The following is a 20443-nucleotide window of genomic DNA, read 5'->3' on the forward strand; positions in this document are numbered from 1 at the left end:
AGGGATGGGAGAAAAAGGAGCTAAAAAGGAGGCAAAACAAATAAAAAAATCTGAGACCAAAACCTCCTCTTAAGGAACTTCTACTGTGCAAACTAGAAGTAGAAACAAGGTAGACAAAACATCTCCCCCTGTTCCTAAAATACCTAAATTTTATACCAGAAGAAGTGACAGGATTAGAAAATCACAGCAAACCCCTCCTCCTCCTATTGAAAACCCTCATGCTGAGAGTCCTCCTGCAAAAAACCTTCCTACTGAAGACCTTCTTGCTGAAAGCCTACCTACAGGAAGCCAATTGCCAAAGAAAACCAAAAGAGAGATTGTTGAGCCCCATGATGGAGTTTTAAATGAGAAACATCTTACCATCTTTGAGATGTTCAAAGGGGGGAAAATCCTCATGCTAGACCCTAGAAGAAGCTCAGATTTAACATCAAACTAAATATGAATCCAAAGCTTTCTAAAGAAATTATAAATGTGGATGATGTATCATTAAAATTCCTAATCATAAACAGTGAGAAAATTACAGTTTCTAAAAAATCAATGAAAACAAAGGCCACCAAGAAAATAATTCCCATGGAGACTAAGGAAAGAAAAATACAAAGGATGGCTAATGTCGATGTGTTGTTGGAAGTAACCAATACTCTTAGCTAAAGTTTTTTTTGGTCTTTTGAGTTTTTTGACCCCATGTTGTTAAAAGACAATTTTGGTTTTCGACTAACAAAGGGCTTGTTAATGTTTTAATACAAGAAAGCGTAAAAGAGAACTAATAGTTTCATTTTCAGCATGTTTTGGTGGAAAGTTTGAAGGAAAATTCCGACAATCAACCCATCAGTGTAACTATTAGTTCTGACTGCTAAAGATTGACCGCCAGACTACCAGTGAATTACCAATTCCGGTAGCCAAAGATTGGCAGTAGGATTATAATCAAATTCCAGGAAGGGTGTTTGAGGAAGCAAGAGCTATGCAACAAAAGACTATTTTTGAAGGAATGGAAAGGATTGATTCCCAGTGAAGGAGGCATAACAATGATGCACTTTCCAGTCCTCATTTTTTTCATGATTTACAACAATTTATTTTTTGGAAAAATAGATATGTTTTGAAGAATATTTTACATGAATGTACCTGTGGATAAACATTTTTATTTTTATATTACTATAATTAAGCTTAGCTAGAAACCTGTTAGCTATTGTATTTTCTATATAAGCATTTTCTAAAGAAGACGAAAGGGTTGGAACTTTTGAAAGATAACATTTTATATTTACTGTGTGATCAAAATAAAATAAAACAGTTTATGTGAGTAGTTTGCAGAAATTCTTGTGTTGCAATTCCCTATTTGTCTCTTGATGTAATATTTTCCTCAATGTCTAAATGCTAAATGTCGAATTTGGAATTCATATTTACTGTGCTCCAGTTTCTTATGTCTCAGGTAGTTACATACTTATTTTTTTATACATGTATATCACACTAATTTTCCTCCATTATTCTCCAAATTTGATAAAATGTGTCAAAGGAATTGTTACTATCTCACTTTTGATAAATTTTCTCACTGAACATGTGCCTATATAAACATGATTGGGTCAACCTCCATGCCCAATGGTTATATTTTCCTACAGTCCAACCAGCTTCAATTTTTTCTTAAATAAATTTGGCCATAGGACTTATTGGAAACCCTCTACCACTGTGACCTTGGGTAGCTGAGTTTATGGAGATATCCCTCGCTAGGTTCAAAGGGCCAACTTTTCAACCTCAAAGTGGTTTGAGGTTACAATAGAGATTTTCCCACAACCAGGGTTTCCTCTAAGAGATAACGCACTCATCAAACTATATATTTTTCTCTTTTCTTTTTAGATTAATAAACGAACAAATTCATATTGATTCAAAAAATATCATTGATTTATTAATTCTAAATTTGTATATTATAATTATTCCATATCTATTTTTTATTTTTTATTTTTAATAAATTTATATTCTTAACTATGGACTTCTCTTTTTATAGTAAAAAGTATTCATTTTTATTTTTAGGGTAAAAAAGTATTGACTTCTTATTAGACCATGTTCCCACCCAACAACTACTATTATAATTAATTTTTATGGTTTTTTTTTTCTAATATGTTTTTCAAAAGTGTTTGAAAAATAGTTATTAAATCAAATATTTTAAAAATAAAATATATTTTTATGTTGATAGGTATTTTCTCTATAGGGCTAGGGTGGGGAGGCATTGTTTAACCCAACCAATTATAGAGCCTTCTTTTCATCTATCTGACACATGGAACAACAAAACCCTAACATATGGTTCCTCAATTCCAAATCCCACACAATCTCCTCTTGATCTCCATCCAAATCCCACACACCTCTCTTTCAAATTTACAAATCCCACTGATGTTAATTAGATTCTCATTTTTGGTTGGAAATGGGAAAATTTTATAACATATAATATACATGGGCTCATTTCAATTTTCATATCACGTAAGAAATTTTTTCACATTTTCTACGAGACCCTTCCAAAATAATTTATTTCTGAGGTTGTAACATGTCTTAAAAGGACTAATTTGACCAATAATAGGGGATGAACTTCTTTTCTCTAATACCTCCTTATATTTAATACGAGGTTGGTACAATATACATGTGGTTCTTGTAGAAAATCAGATCATCCAAAAATTTGTACCTACTATCTTCTTGTTGCACCTTCCTTGGTTCTTATAACATAGTAATGACCTTCTCACCCTAGGCATGTTCAACTAATATGTCTCTTCTTTTCACCCAGGTTCCACCATAGATATTACTTGTAACTTGGGAATTGAGTTAATGAATATGAAACCACATTATTAGTTAAATCTTAGTTAAAAGGTGCAAATAGACATCGATGATTAAATTGAAAAAGTAGTATTTTGGTTTCTATAATCAAGCAAATAATAATTAACATATTAAATATAATTGTGTGTATCTATATATATATATATATATATATATATATATATATATATATATATATTCTAATAAAAAAATATCATATGTAACAACCCTGATGAAAATTTCATATAATAAAAGTTAATAAAGGAAAAAATAATAACCATAGTTGATGGGACACTTATTCCAAGCTGAATGTTGGGAAAATCATCCTAGTGTGGGTGTTCATTGGTTTTTTATGGCTAAGGAAATTGGAATATGAAATCCCTAAGGCTTTGGAAAGGAAAAATGACATTTTTGGCACATTTATTTATGAAAATAATGGAAATTAGGAGAAAAGGAAGGTGAAAAGTCATAGGTTGTGTTATCACTAGAATCTATAGTTCATGTATATGTTAATTATCCATAAGTTTTTATAAAGTCTTGAGGTCTTGTAAATAAGTTTGTTAGCTTATGTCAATTTCAAATTTTGAAATTCAAGAGTTATGAATGAAATTCGTGTAAAGGCAAGGGCATTAGTCATCTTCCATCATGGTTAGTTATGTCATGTCATGTCATTGGTACTTGCGCAGTTTCGCAGCACGGGTATGATCTCTTAGGTACTTGCGCAGTTTCGTAGCGCGAGTGTGATTGGTCAGTTCTGCTGCTAAAAAATGTTTGCGTGTTTTCGTAGCGGCCCGTTTGCCAGCGATTTCGTAGCGCATTCCTTTAAATTTGAACTGCCCGCGCTACGAAATCGGGGTTTCGGGCTGTTGTCTAGTTTTTTCTTCCTGAAATGTCTAATCCGAGAAGTGGTGAGTCACGAGTCCGGTTATGATTGTTTCCTCACACCCTTTACGTGTCATGATTAGCCATTACTTTGCCATCAGGTCTGATTTCATTGAGTTATGTGTCAGTTTGGAGGACGTTATAGGAAGTGGTCATTCCATAATGTGTTTTTCATAACATATGAATGTCTTCTATTCTATGAAAAGCGTGAGCTTTATTCTAATCAGACTACTGCAAGCGAGCCTGAGTTCTACAGCCAAGGAGTGTTATCGTGCTGCAAACCACCGGCATTTCCTTGTGTAGAATTGTGCAAAGAAACATGGAGAGAAAGGAGCACCGTTCGGGTAGATGTGTGAGAACAGAGCCGGAGGGATTAGATGTAACCCTCAGTGATGAGGAAGTAGCAAAGGCGTTCAGAGCTGCTGGTTGTTGGCAGTTCTGTGAAAAACTCAAAGGTGGACATGCAGAAGTGACCAAGGCATTTGCAGTGAACTTCACGGGATTAAATTCAAAGGTGGCCATGCTGGAGTTTCCGGTTTCCCCTGAAGTCATTTCTACAGTTACAGAAATCCCAAGAGGTGGCCAAGAATGGTTCAAGAATTTCAAGTTTGATATGGGTCCGTGTAAGGAGTTCTTAAAGGCACCATATGTAGACGAAGATCTTACTAAAGCTGTCCCAAGGAGCTATCTTAAGGAGAATTATGCTACATTATTGACATGCATCCAGAAGTACTTGACATGTGAAGGTCGGTACAACAAAGTCTATTCATATCATTTCAAGCTGCTACTACACTTCACTGGTAAGAGCTCAATAGACATCCCTTTTTACTTATTCAGGAGTATTTCTAAGATGTGTGACAAGATTCAGTTGAAAAAGGAAGCTTATGAAACATCTCTTTTTCATCATGGTCTGGTTAAATTATTGGTGTTGGATAGCCTACATAAAATTGGTAAAGACTGGGATTCGTTTGTATTCATGGCCGGTTTCCCTAGTAAAACGGGCCTCACTCCATTACCTGTAAGAGAAAGAGAAGATAGGAGTGAGGATACTACTTTGGCTGAGATTAGGAAAGAAATAACAGACCATAAGAAGCCCAAAGCTAAAACAAAGAAGCCAGAGAGGTCTGTAACAGTCAAAGAAACACCTGAAGCATCAACAAAGAAGACTCCTAAGTTAGCAGCCAAAGAAACTCCTGAGGCATCAATAGTCAAAACTTCGAAATCATCCAAAGTGTCTGAAAAAGAAGCCTCTAAGTTTCCGCTTAAGGAAACACCAGAATCATCTAAACAGAAGACTCACAAAAGAAAAGATGAAATTAAGTCTAGTGAAGTTGAAAGAGTTTCAAGAGCAAGAACTAGAGGCCAGCTGAACAAAGAAAAAGGAAAATCTGCTCATGTGGAAGAGAGTCCTGTTTCTAAGGGTAATCTAAATGATTTGCTGGAAGCCATTGAATTAGAACAAGAACATCCAATCCAAGTTGAACCGCTTGAAATAGAACCAGATCAATTGGGGGCACCTATGCATATTGATCTAACAAAATCTTCACCTGAGAGTTCTAAGAAGTCAAAGGCTTCCAAAAGGTTAAAGTTTGAAGAACCAAGTAAAGAGTATGCCTTTAAACCTCGCAGACCAATGACTAGGAGGCAAATAAAGGAAGCAGAAAAGGCTCAAAAAGAGAAAGTCCCTTCAGACAAGCCTAGGACAGAGGCACTTGAAATCTTCTCTGGAATAGTCCAAGCAGTTAAAAACAAGAATAAGGACAATAAGGTGGTTATCAGTCAAAGTGGAAATGTGGTTGCCATTACAAAACAAGCTGGAGCAAGTAAGGAGATACCTCAGGTTCATAATATCTTTAAAGAGAAGGCAGTGAGATATACTAGTTATAAGAAAGCTGTGATGAAAGGTAAAACAAGTTTGATCAGTCAAGCTAGTTCGGTATCTGACGCCTATGTATGGACAATACCAGCTCTAAAACAGGCAAAAACTATGAAACAAATGAATGCAAGTCTAAGAGCACAGAACAGAAAGTTGAAGGAGGAAATCATCAGCCTAAAAGAAAAGCTAGACAAGCCAGCTAAATGATTCAAGGAGGAATGTGTTTTCTCAAATTTTGATATATGTTAGGCCATTGTCTTCTTAAAAGTTTTTGAGACTTTTTTGTGTCTTCACACCTGTATGGAAAGACTAAAGGAATCATAGATTTGAAATATTGCTGTTTTGAGGTTCATATATTTAATTTTGATGACCTACAGCAGTTTCGTAGCGCGCTACGAAACTGCTGTAGGTGACTGGTTAGTTTTAAAGCTTAAGTTGGAATGCTGAGATCAGCATATATTCAAAGAGACGGTTTAATGTCAGCATGTAGACTATAGAAGATCAGTCAGAAATTTTGAAAAGGAGGTCAGGTGTAAATATTCAAAGAAAAAGTCGAAGTTTTGTCTTTTGCCTAAAAGTCACTTTATCTCCGAAATTTTAGGGTTTGGATAGAGCTGCTGAGGTGTTAAATGATACACTTGTCCAGTTGTGGGATGGCTGGATTATGAGTTTTCTTCAGTCACACGGGACTATCCAAGGTTTAAATGGCTTAAAGATGGATCATTAATATATGAACACCGAGGGGAGGCAGCAACCAAGAATATAGGCTTCATTTTCTTTTCGGTTGTTGAAGTCATCTATGCATCAAGTATCCGGAGCTGTATGTGCATTGAATCTGTTTTAAGCTTGGATATGGTTATTACTGCAGTACTACAGGTGGCAAGCTCAAAGGACACATCAGGGTATACAAGGAAGAAGACTTAAAGTGCCAATATGATGGAATCCTCTGTTTTCGTAGCATCATATCTCTTGTAATAAATCAGTTCGTTTATGTTATTGTTAAGGTCATTTATGTCAAAAGCCCGAGCTCCCTTCATGCTTGATGAGGAGTCTCGTACAGCAGTGTTTTGATAGGCTATATATAGGAATAACTTAGATGTAAAAAAGGTTGGATACTTAATAGAAAAAGTGTGTTGTTTTGGGCCACTGTAAGATCTTTTTTGACAGTAATAGTAAAACAGAGTTAGACTCTTCTCAAGATTCTCGAAGGATTGTCATGGTCAAATGAAGTGATGATGTGTTATACTTTATGTTATTTTATGGTTTTGTTGTATGCAATCACTCAGAATTCATACTTATATGCTCTGACTTCCTGTGTATACAGCAAGCTATGTGTGGTGGAATATGTTTGACTTGTAATGCTAAGAGCCTTGATTTCTATGAGTTCACTGTGTTTTTCTTGTTTACTTGATGTTATAGACTCCATAGCCCAATGAGATATCTTTTGGTGTGTTTCCAACCAGTTATGCTTACATTAAATCTATTGTACAAGAGTTAGCCCTCTTATCAACATTCAAAATCAATAACCTTTTCTTGAGAGAGCCCTCTCAGGCTAGGGAGGCTAATCCTTAGTCAAAAGCTTGGTCTGAAATAGTTACACAGAGTCTGCCTGATCAGCAGCCCTTCAGTTGTGATTTTGTGATAACAGGTTGCATGTGAGGAGGAAAATGAAGGAAAATAATGGAAAATGAAGAAAATAGAGACCTAATTGATAAAAAGGCTTATGAGATCAATTTGCACTTTTATTAGTTCAGTTTTGGAGCTCTCTCATTATTCTCTCTCTCTCTCACTCTTGTACAATTGAGTTCTCTTGGAGCATTTTGACATTGGATCAAGAAAGGTAAAGAAGGAAAGAGGAAGTAGAGATCAAGCAAGGAAGAGCAGGATCAAGCAAACACAACAATATTATTTATAGGTATTGATTTGCATGTGGTTCTTTTGTTGTTATGGCATGGGTTTTTCCATGCGTGATAATGTTTTCAACCAAGCCTTTCCATTTCCAGATAACCATGGTGCGATGAGGTTCTCATGTTTTGGTTGAGCTGGATTGCTAGATGGATTTGAAGTTGACTAAGGTGGATCTCCGAATGTTAGAGCACATGGCCTAGTGGTCCCTGAAACTGATTTTGGATCACGGTAAATCCACTGGCCTAGTAACCCCTGAGCTAGAATGTGGGTTGTAGTAAATCCATCATTATGTTTCCTCGATGGCCATGGGAATCCTTGTTAGTGAATGGTAGGATATACGGTAAAGACAAGAAGTGGATTTCTCTTCGTTCAGCCTAGTAATCTGAGTTTGGGTATAATTTAAATCCTGGAGAGTGGGTCTTAGTTTAGAGCCTAGTGATCCGGTGTGGATTGCGGTAAAGCCTAAGAGACTAGGAGATGAGAAAATTCCTCACGGTGTAGGTGGAGAAATCTTGTAGCATCCATACTTGTTTGGCCTAGTGATCAGGTGGAGATCAGGGTAAATCCTGTTATTACATGTTCATTGTGTTGGCCTAGTGATCCAGGATGGAATACAGTAAAGCCTAGTTTATATTGATGAGGGTGAGGTGGTTTAACCTTGGGATACCCTAGTTGGTTATTTTGGTTTGAGCCGCACATTCATGCTTGGAATATGGCACGAGGGTGAATAGATGAAGAGATATTTTTCTCATCCATTATATGGTTGGGAGGAACGTGGTATTCCCATCTGAGGTTTGGATTTTGCATCATCAATATGAGGTCATTTCTCCTTGTAATTCTATGAGTATTATACTGGTTTATATGTGGACCATATGGTTGTGATTTCCTTGGTATTTTTGTTTCTATTATGATGGTTATGTATATGTTTTATGACAGTGGCTATGTATGGCTCTCATCATGTTTTTACTTGTAAATGAATGAACAAAGTATATATGGCCTAATAGATGATAATGCAGCAAATGATATAAGGGGACAATGCTTCATGGTGATTCTAAGATAAGTATGAGGTCCCTATGCTTAAATATGTTGTTTACACATGTAGATTACATTTCTGTGATATGTTTGAAGAAATGTTTGTCATGGCTAGTTTGTCATGGCTAGTAGGGGTCTAGTTAAGGGCTTGTTCCAGTATTTACATTTTCATCATTGTTTCCTTGTTATATCCCTATTTTGAAGGTGTCATTCAATTCTGGGTAGTGACCCGGGCTCTGGGCTTGAAAAAGTGGCTTAAATCCTAGGGACGTTGGCACAACACTAGGAAAATAGTCCCTAGACACTAACATGAGAGCGTCCAAAGCCTCCAAGATGTTGTCATATCTATATCATGGGAAAATCTGGGGGTCAAGTGGTCTAAAACCTCAGTGGGACCCAGTGACTAGCTACCTTAGTGTTTCAGAACTCTTATAATTTGGCATGCACATTGAGAAGCTTGAAGGAAGAAATAAGGAGTTGTAAGGAAGACAATGACAAAATGATGCAGACACCAGAGAAACAAGCAGAGTTTAATGCTATAGTTCTTCAAATTTTGTCATAATTGTAGTGACAAGGGCCACTTCGGATCAGCCATGGACGAGAGGAAATAACTAATGGGGCATATGGAAGTAGGTTTGATGGTGGTCATAGGTCGAATAGAGATGACACAGTTAGAGATGGAATATTGTTGGATACTCTAGATATGAGAGGTGATGGATACATGTATTATTCTAGTTCTTGTGCTAATAGGAATCATGATCGTCATCGTTATCATCCTTACAGATGGATAGATAGGGGATACTTTCCATATGTGTTTAAGAAATCAAAGCCACCTACTTTTAATGGAGATGTGAAGAATCTGGAAGATGCAGAGGCTTGGATACTTGGGTTGAAGAAATTCTTTGAGTTGCATGAGTACACAGATAATATGAATTCCATTATAATTATCTTCAACTTGAGAGGTAAAGCAAACATCTAGTGGCAAGTTGTGAAGCATGTTAGATACATCAATACAGATGAATTAAATTGCATAAGTTCCAAATTCTTTTCAGGAATAAGTACTTATCAGAAAGGTACTATGACAGTAAGTCCAAATAATTCTATGAGCTAAAGATGGGATCAATCATAGATGAAGAGTTCACGACTAAGTTTCAGGAGCTATTGAGGTATGTACCGTATCTTAAATATGAGAAGGTTAAATTTTAGCAATTTATCAGTGGATTTCCATTATCATTTCGATATCAGATTGAGTATGATGAGCCTTAGTCGCTTGAGGAAGTTATTGGTAAATTGAAGCATTTTTATGAGTAGTCAAAATGTAAGAATGATTCCCAACAAGGATGGAAAGGAAAAGACAAAGGTAAAGGTAAATGGAAGCCAAAAAGAGCAAGGCATCAAAATGCAAACAAGAAAGAGAATGTGGAACCACAAAAGAGGTTCAATGCATCTAGACAGGGACATGGGTCACAACAACAACATAGAGGTGAGGGTATTGGTCGGTTGGAATGTTGGACATGTGGTAAGGAGCACCTTAAGAGATATTTTCCACAAAATCAGGGTGGTAGGCATCAAATATATAGTATGCAAGAGGCACAGACTATTGGGGATGTTGTTTAAAGTGTTCCTCATATTGATGGAGCATTGGATATAAAACAAGCAAACCATCATGCATCTATGATTGAGATGGATGGTTACAAGATTTGTTATCAAGCTATTTCTATGTTGATTGACCCTGGATATAATTATAGCTATGTTATTGCTAAATTGGTGCATAAGTGTGATTTGAGTAAGGAATTTCATGCATAATATTGGTTAGTGCAGTTGGATACAGGTACAAAGAAGCAATTTCGTCATTGGGTAAAATCTTATGAATTTGATTTGAATGGTATTCCTACCTTACACATTTGAATGTGTTATTGTTGGGATCATACAGTTCGTTGTGAGGCATGGATTATTTATATCTTCATAGAACCAAGGTGGATTGTTATGAAAAATAAATTGAGTGTGTGGATGACAATTGGAAACCATGAGTCTTGTAGGGAAAGAAGAAAGCCACATCAATTAGGATGATAATAATTATGTAGGTAAAACGTAGTCGCAGAAAACGGTGTGTGTTATTTGCAGTACATATTTCTAATGACAAAGGTAAGGAATTTGAGGATGCATATTTTTTGAGAAGGTACCCAATTCTACAACAATTTCAAGATGTGTTTCTCGAGGATATTTCATAGTTTCCACCTCACAGGGAAGTAAAATTTTCTATTGAGTTAGTGTTAGGGGCAACTCCAACATCAAAATCACCTTACAGGATGAGCACACCTGAGTTAGTAGAGTTGAATTTGTGGTTGAAGGAAATGTTGGACAAGGGATACATTAGGCCAAGTGTAACACCTTGGGATGCACCAATATTTTTTTTGAAGAAGAAATATGGTACTCTCAGATTGTGCATTGACTACAGGAAATTCAACCAAGTGACCATCAAGAACAATTATTTGTTGCCGAGGATTGATGACTTGCTCAATCAGCTGAAGGGAGAAACATTGTGCTCGAAGATTGATTTGAGATCGGGATACCACCAAGTACGCATCAAAGAGGTAGAAATTCACAAGACAACTTTCTGGACCAAGTATGGGCATTATGAGTTTGTTGTAGTTCCATTTAGTTTTGCTAATGCTCCAGCTACATTTATGTTCTTGATGAATAGTGTGTTATGTTCACATTTGGATAAGTTTGTTATTGTGTTCATTGATGACATATTGGTGTGTTCTAAAAATGAGTATATCGAGAATTTAGCAACAATGTTAACGTTGTTGAGCGAGCATCAGTTCTATGCTAAGCTCAACAAGTGTAGTTTATTTTAGATTGCAGTACATTACTTGAGACATATTGTCTCCAAGGAGGGCATTGCAGTAGATCCAAAAAAAATAAGGGCCATCCTGGAGTGGGGAGCTCCTAGAAATGTGGATGAGGTGAGATATTTCATGGGGTTGATAGGATATTATAGGAGGTTCATCAATAACTTCTCGCGGATTTATTATCCTATTACATCCTTGCAGAGGAAATTTAAGAAGTTTGACTGGATATAGGAGTGTGATTGTTGGCATTATGATGCATGTGTTGTCCTTGATGGAAATTCACTTGTAACAGAACAAGTATATGGTAACTAGATGAATCCACACGTCAGTTCAAAGTTGACAAAGTGATGGAACAGAATAACATAATGATAGGACAAAGGTTTATAGATCAGAATCAAAAGTTTAATAAAGGTGAATATTTGAAGATCTATACACAAGTTCTTCAAGGCCAAGTAACGTATACACACACGTACAAAGAATAAAAGTTTTGTACGTGTTGGCATACTAATTTAAGAATACCAAGGGTCCTTACCAAGGTATTAGCCCACAATATTGAGCGCGGTAACGGTTACTTCAACTTGTCCAAGATTACCACTAGTGTAGTTTCGACCCATGGTATTGGCTAAGGCTCTAACTATATAAGGAGGTGAAGATCAAAGTGATAAGTGTGCATGTGAAAGGGTTTTTGTTGAATACTTAAATCTAAAGTATACTTGCATTATAAGGGCCATAGTTAACACATAGATCTGAAATAATTATGCACCTATGAATGCAATGATGGATTAGGATCATGAGATTTGAAATGACTTTCCATTGTATGATTTTCTCATGGATTCACTAGATCTAAGTATTGATGCATGTTTTTATCTCTGAATATTATGATCTGGGTATTTCTGAAGTTTTGAAGAGCTACATAATTTTAGGTCAAAATTTGCAGATCTATACGCAAGTTGGTCTCGGTTAAGTCACGTATACACGTGGGTTCGTTTCTTCAAATTCATGTACATAAAAGAAGGGTTTTTTTTCATAAATAACTAATCAACTTGATCACTACTGTTGTATCTCTATTTTCTTTCAATGATGTTCTCATGTTGATCTGGGTTGAGTGATAATGTTTGAAGTAGAACTGATTAAACAGTGAAGTTGAATCTAGTTACATGTTGATTGGTTGAAAAGCTTATTGATGCTTCTAACTGTATGAGGGTTCTGTAATCTAACAAAATATTTCAGAATAACTCTGGTCAACTCTGTGTATGATTCAGAATTACAAGTTTTTAGTATATTGAGATTTGTACACAGGTTTCTCTATAACAAAGTGTGTATACACGCAGGTTGCCTTAATTGAAGCTGTGTATACAAGTTGGCATATAAATGATCAGGGTTGCAGTTGATTCTATGTGTTGATGAATTATTCTGCGTTCAGTTCTATGTTTTGGTTACAGTGATCTCACTGTTCTGTTTGAATTAAGTTGGTGTTTACTTCAGTTGATATACAAGTTGTGATGTATTAAAGAAGATGGATCCTCATGAAACGTGGTCCACGGATGTTGCTGAGGGTTGGAGCCTTTAGTGAGGAAGTCAAAGCTTCCTTCCAATAGTAGCTGGTAATCAGATGAGGGGGTCAAAGCTCTCTTCCAGTAGGAGCTGGAGAACGAGTGAAGGTTGTAGCCTTTAGCAGGTGGGTGCCTGCATACTGGCATGAGTCTGCACCAGTACAAGAATGTAAGAAGTTTTTGATATTAATAAGTTTTGAAGACTGAGATGACAACAATGGTGGATTTATCCCACATTGGGTTTCCACCTTAAATCTTAATGTTCATGTGTGTTTCTTATGTGTGATACTTTATTATGTTCTTACTGCACCTACTTACTGCTTATCAAATGTTTGATAAATCACTTACATTCTAGTTTGATTTTAACAAATAAATAGTTAGTTGTTTTACAAGTTTACTAGGCATACACTAGTTTCTTTTACAGTAGTCGCATACATACGTGAGTTTGGTTCAGTAAAGTCGTGTATGTATTTCAGAAAAGAAAATTGTTATTTTGGGTTTTTAAAATACTAATTCACCCGCCCTCTCAGTATTTTTCCCAACAATTGGTATTAGAGAAGGTCCTTCAAAAGAAGCTTGATTGCTTGAAGGAAGATCTCCCAAGATGAACAATCAAGACAAAAAAACATCTATTAGACCACCACTCTTCAATAGAAATAATTTAATATATTGGAAGACAAGAACCAGATCCTATGTTCAGTCCCTTGGAACATATGTTTGGGCAATTGTGGAAGGAGGCTACAAATATCTGGCTACAGTTCCCATAGATGCAGCAGAAAATAAGGCGTATGAAACCAATGCCAAAGTTGTCAATGCATTATTGGGAATTTTGACAAAATCAGGATTTTTCAAAGTTATGCAGTTAAACACGACAAAAGAAATATGGGACAGAATCATTCAAAGCTGTGAAGGTGATACCAAGGTAAAAAGTGTTAAACTCCAAACTCTTAGAATTCAATATGAAACTCTCAGAATGTATAATGATGAAGGTATTGCTAGTTTCTTTCTACGTATAGATGAGATTGTAAATCCCATTAAAAATATAGGCGAAGAAATAAAGGAAACAACCTTATTAGAGATAATATTAAGATCTCTAACTCCTAAATTTGAGTCAAAAGTGTCTACCATTGAAGAGAAGCAGGATCTGCAGACTCTTACTATTGTTCAACTTCACAGGGTCCTCATTGTTTTTGAAATGAGGAAAGGAGGTCCCTCAAAAGTCAGAGAAGCCACATTTAAATCATTTGGAAAAGGAAAAGGAAAAGAAAAGGAAGAACACAAGGAATCAGGATTTATATAAGAATAAGATGAGGTGAAATTTGTAAAGAAACTTCAACTCGGCACTAGGAGGTTCAAAGGTAAGCTTCCCTTCAAATGTTTTTCTTGTGGTAGAGTTGGTCGTTATGCTGCTAAATGTCCTCATAAATACAACCATGAAAAAGGGAAGGATATTGAAAAAGGTAATAGGAGATGGTTTGACAATAAAAGAAGTTATTATACTCATGAAGATAATGGTGGCTTGTCAAATAGTGAAAAATTAGAATATGATCAAGATCTTAAATTACTCATGGCTTTTGAGAAAAATAATAATGAGTCTAGTGATAAATTTGTGGATGCTTTAGAGGAAAAAAATTTCTTTGAAGAAATTACTCAACTAAAAAATTGCTTGGAAGAAAACAAAGTATCCATAGATACCTTGAAGCATCAACTCATAGAAAAAGAAAAGCATAATGAGAAGTTAGAATGTGAAATAGAAAGTCTAAGAAAGGAAATTGAGAAAATAAAAACTTTGAATCTTACATTTGCTAAAGGATCTGAAACCTTAGATGAAATTATCAAGGTACAACACTCTCCTCTTATAAATTAAGGTCTTGGATACAGTGGAGAAACATCTCAAATGAAAAATTCTTCAGCCAGCACCGGAATCTATATAAATTCAACAAAAACCAATCAACAAATATTTAATCCTAAGCAAAAGAATAAAGGAATTCCATAGGTAAATCATGTTCACTCTAATCTAAGGATGAACAACAATAGAAGCATCGGTCAAAAGGTAAACAACACTAGAAGATTCTATAATCACATAAATTTCTTCTTTAATGGACACCGTTTCTCATGTCATAATTTTGGTCATAAGGCTGCTCAATGTGTCGCATACAAAACCATCATGACTAGAGAAGCAATGAAACAAAGGAATGAGACGGAGTCAAGAAGAACACTTATAATAACTTCTCACCTCTTAAATATGAAATTGAATGTGCATTTTGCAATAACTTTGGACATGGAGAATCTGAATGCAGGAGAAAACTACAACTAACATCTCAAAAAGAGAAAATATCAACAAATTATAAGGTATGGAAAAGGAAAGATGTAACAACCCCAAAATTAAAACATGCAACTAATTAGATTAATCATGTGATTTATAATCAATACGCAATTTATCAATTATTTAACATGGAAATTCGGAAACATGAGTATAGACAACTTACCTGTGGCGATGATATTCCTTACTTGTGATTTCGGAGTTGAACACTATTTGAATCCTGCTAACCGCAACAAAGTTTTGGTGACAACTCTCCACCCAACCGTAGGTTCAATTGCACAAAATCTTGCTACAACTGACCACCCCTGAGCCCTCAATCAACATACTATTGCCAGGGAATCCTTTTTCTCACAACACTTTTCTCCCAAGACAATGGATGATGGAATCATGGAAAATGATCTCTCATCTTCCTCACCATCTATTAAATAGAGAAAACATTGGAAGGGGAACCGCATGCACACATTCCATGTGTCAACATGCAACTTTTATTTCTTTATTTTAAGTTTAACTTAATTTAGTAATTCTCTTAATATAAATCTTTCTTATTTTATTCCTTTTTACTTTTTGATAACTTTACTTATTTTTACTATTTTTATAGTTTATTTATATTTATATTTATTTAGAACCCTAGTATTGTTATTATTATTATTATTATACTTATTATTATATTATTATAATTATTTATTTATTATTATTACATTTTCTTCATTATTTATTATTTATTTACTTTTATTATATTTTTATTATTGTTTATCATTTATTTTCTTATTATTATTATTAGGGAACATTACAAAAGAGTTACAGTCTGAAAGCTGTGGCATAGCATTGTTTGTAGAAGGAAAATAAAATAAATGGTACATTGATAGTGGACACTCAAAACACATGACAGGTGATAAAGATAAACTTATTTCATACAATGCTTTAGAGAAAGAAAAGAATGTCACTTTTGGAAATGGCTCACCTGGTGTCATTAAGGGTAAAGGTTCTATTTTTATAAAGAAAATTTTAAAGTTGGTAATGTTATGTATGTTAATGGATTAAAGCATAACTTGTTGTGTCATCTAAATGTGTGACCAAGTAAATGAGGTGGTATTCCGATCAAAAGAATGTGTGGTTCGTGAACTTGACACAGGAAATACCATAATAAAAGGAACAAGAACCGTGAGCAATCTATATATATTGAAAGATGTCCAAGAAAAATGTTACCTAGGCAAGGCAGAGGAAAGTTGGTTATGGAACAGGAGGTTGGGACATCTAAGCTTCTCTCAAATAAGCAAATCAAGAAGGCTCAAAGTTGTTTTTGATCTACCCAAAATCACCCTACTAGAAAGTACTAATATGTAAGTCAAGTAAATTTGGTAAGAAAACCAGAGTTCAATTCAATGCCAAAGAAGGATCGGCAAGTAAGCCTCTTGAACTTATACATATTGATTTGTGTGGACCAATAAATAAAACGTCACCTTTTGTAGAACAATACTATATCTTATTCATTGATGACTTTTCTAGAATGTGCTAGGTTGGTTTATTGAAACACAAAGATGAAGCATTTGATAAATTTAAAGTTTTCAAGCATTATTTGAAAATGAATTAGATATAAAAATCAAATGTCTTAGATCTGACCAAGGAGGAGAATACATATAAGATGAATACTTTGATTTTTGTTAACAACATGACATAAAAAGACAATTTTATGTAGCTAAAAATCCTTAACAAAATGGTGTGGCAGAAAGATTGAATAGAACTATTCAAAAAATGGCTCGTGTTATGCTTGATGAGTCTAGAACTCTTGACACCTTCTAGGGTGAAGCTGCACATACCACATTAAATATTCTTAACAAGACTCATGTTTGTGTGAATAGTGTGAAACTCCGTATGAACATTGGTATCATAAGTCTCCCACTGTAAAAAAATTTAGAGTTTTTGGAAGCAAATGTTTCATAAAAAATAATGATGAAAATATTGGTAATTTTGAAGCCTAAGCAGATGATGGAATACTTCTTGGTTACTCATCTAGAAGAAAAGGATACAAATGTTACTGTTGGGCCTCAAGATAGTCCCTATTTTCACTCCATTATTCACCAATATTTTCACATTTTACCTTCATGTCACCTCCCTTCCACCTCCATATCATTACATTTACCTCATTATTGGGTTCTAACAATACTTTTCCAAAGTTTATTAATTCTTAACATTTCTAAGTGAATTTATGGCTAAAACTTAGAAAATAATATGCTTAAACTTATACCTAACAATTAGCATGAGTTTGTTGACATGTGTAGGTTGCAAGGAAGCTTCCAAGACACCTTTTTGTGGCCTTGAAAGATCAAATTCGAATTTGATAAGATACACCTCATGGAAAAGATCATGGAGAAGATCATGGACCTCATGGAGGAAATCATGGAGGATAGGATTATGTGTCTAGATGGTTGAGAAATGTATGGAACTAAAAGAGAGATTAATGGATCATCATTATGAGTTTGTTATCTCCTCTCATTGTATAAATAGGAGTACCTCCTCCATTCCAAGAGGAGGACTCTTAGAGCATTGTATCCAATTGATGATGGAATAGAATAAGGCTTCATTTTTCATACATTTCCATTATGTAGTTTTATTTCCATTATGTAGTTTTTAGATATAGGTTTGCTTAATGTAGTATATGGAATAATTTGTCTTGTTCTTAGGAGAATTGAGCTCACTCTAAAAGGATGAGAGAAACATGTTATTTCATATTAGATTTTATTTCATTTCATTATTTAGATGTTTAAGGATTTGATTGGTGAATGAGTTTTGAATTAAAATCTTATCAGCATATGAGAGAACAACCAAGGGTCTAAGTTAGACTCTCTCTCTATTTGATTTGCATGATAATTGGAATTCATTCTTTTGCTTTTATGTTTCAAGTATCATATGAGGAGATACCAAGAGTCTAAGTTAGGCTCTCTCTCCAATGATTTATATGGTAATTGAAATTCATTCTTTTGCGCTTTTATTTCATTTCTTCTGCTTATAGTTTAGTTTGGATTAGTGCATGAGAGGACAATCAAGAGACTAAGTTAGTCTCTCTCTCTACTTGAATCTGAGCAACAATTAAAGTTCATTCTCTTGTCTTTATTTCAAGTTTTTTTTTTATGGTTTCTCTATGATACTGTAGGGAAGGACAACCAGGACCTCCTTAGTTAGGAGCCTCTTCCCTTGCATATTATATTGAATCGTAGGTAATTTAATTAGACATAGAATTAGTCGCCTACTCCTGCACATATAGTGTTGGCATCATCACAAGCTTACGAGTTTCCCTGGTCGATAATTTATGAGCAATTTAAGTCCAAGAAATTGCCCAACATTTTGGCGTCGTTGCCGGGGAATGGTGCTAAGGGATTAGGCATTAGAATTTAATTCAGTATTTATTTTTCTTTAGACAAAATAACTTGTGAGACCTGGTGACAGCAGGATCTTCACAAAGGAGTTTAAATTTGAGTTTTTTTGATGATTTAGTGTTTAGCTAGTTTTAAATTTTGTCTTTTCAAAAACACCCCCCCTGCATAAATAAACACATATCAATCGATAAGTATGCTCTCTTCCTGCGCTTCGTGCGATTAGGAAGATCAGAAAGTCCATTGATTTGGTTCAAATAAAAAAACTCTTGCTGAAGAATTAATTTGCAAAATGAAATAAAGAATTTTGTGAAAAAAAACATTTTTAAATTTTTAGATGAAATTTGGTTTTTCATCAGGGTTCTCCATCAGCAAGGAGAACATGGAACTAATGCCTGGGTTCTTTCAGGATCCTTCCCTTTAAGAATCGTGACCTGGGAAGCGAAATCGGAAGAAAAATAAAAAAAAAAGCACTTTTGGGGGACTAAAGCTTTGAATATTCATTTAGAAGGTGTTCGACAGATTTGTAAATGATTTACAAATTTGGCGAAGCATTCACGTTCAAATTTACAATGCATTCGGCTTCGTTCCAGTGGGCCTACTGTATACAACACCTTTTATTCAATCAAAAGGATCAAACTGGGACCACTCTTTTCACCTGCACATAAACTCAAAGCATTAGCAATGGTCATAATTTTAAAAATGACCCCAATGGTCATTTTAAAATTATAAAATTATGTTATAAAGATTATGCGCTATATGGAATTCAAAAATCATTAAGTTTATGATATATGTTAATGATATATATCATAAGTTTATAAATGCGCTAACATATATGTTACAAAAAGACATACGCATATATCATTAACATATATGTTACAAAAGGGAATATAAAATGCGCATATCAAAAAGGAAAATATATAAATCAAATGCGTATATAAAAAGGGATATAACATAGTTATAAAGGGCCAAATGCGCATATCAAAAGGAATATCATATAGTTGCAAAGGGCCGAGGGTTTCCAAATGTGCATAAACTACAGAAATCAAATGCGCATATAACATAGTGACAAAAGGCCGCGGGTTATGATAATGATACATGTGAAGGCCGTGCCTATAACATAGTTATAAAGGCGCAATGAAATCAACAAGTGGAGGCCGTAAGCATTCATTCGATGGTGAGAGAGAATGATGTTTAAAACAAAGTTATGGCATATATATATTTCAAAATCACCAAACCGAAAGCATATTCAAATACGATGGTGAGAGAAAGGTATATGGCATATCTATTTCAAACGCACCAAACTATGGTATAACGTTTCAAATGCAAAGGTTATGAATTCAAAACCATAAGCTTTGAACGTAAAATCGTATGGAATAGTTTTGGCACATTATTACACCAGCCATATGATAATAACCACACAGCAGTGCTACGGCCAGGTAAGGAAATGATAATAATCAAATATCATTGCAATGAAGGGCACGACGGAAGCCATAATCAACAGACGTTGCCGCAAAGAACAAATGAGAAACCATAAACTCCACGCATACCAACAAATGAAACGCAGGTACAATAAGGAAACGGTCATAAGTAAACCTTCCCTGCGCTGTTCAAAACACAATTCTTCATTGCCAGAGCTCAGTAAGTTGAGTTTGAAGCCGAAACATAGTAAAAAGGGAAAGGAATGTGTTGAGTGAGAATTTAAAGGCAAAATCTGAGTCGTGTGAGTGGAGGAAGACGAGTTTTGTGAGCAAACAAGGTAAGACTTGAGTTTCGCGACTGTAGATAGATGGAGTTTCGCCATTAACTCACAGATGTTGTTGCTCTGACACCAGTTCGACTGACCGAGGAAA

At 35.0% G+C, this 20443-nt stretch overlaps 1 pseudogene; it reads left to right on the plus strand.

Annotated features, from left to right (window-relative positions):
- The window catches only part of LOC149162231 (kinesin-like protein KIN-13B pseudogene), a 47006-nt pseudogene that overhangs the window by 24921 nt on the left and 1642 nt on the right, over window positions 1-20443 (plus strand).

This window comes from Pinus tabuliformis, chromosome 5_2, assembly GCF_031772625.1.
Source record: "Pinus tabuliformis cultivar Carrire ecotype Pingquan chromosome 5_2, CPIR1, whole genome shotgun sequence".
Lineage (NCBI taxonomy): Eukaryota > Viridiplantae > Streptophyta > Pinopsida > Pinales > Pinaceae > Pinus > Pinus tabuliformis.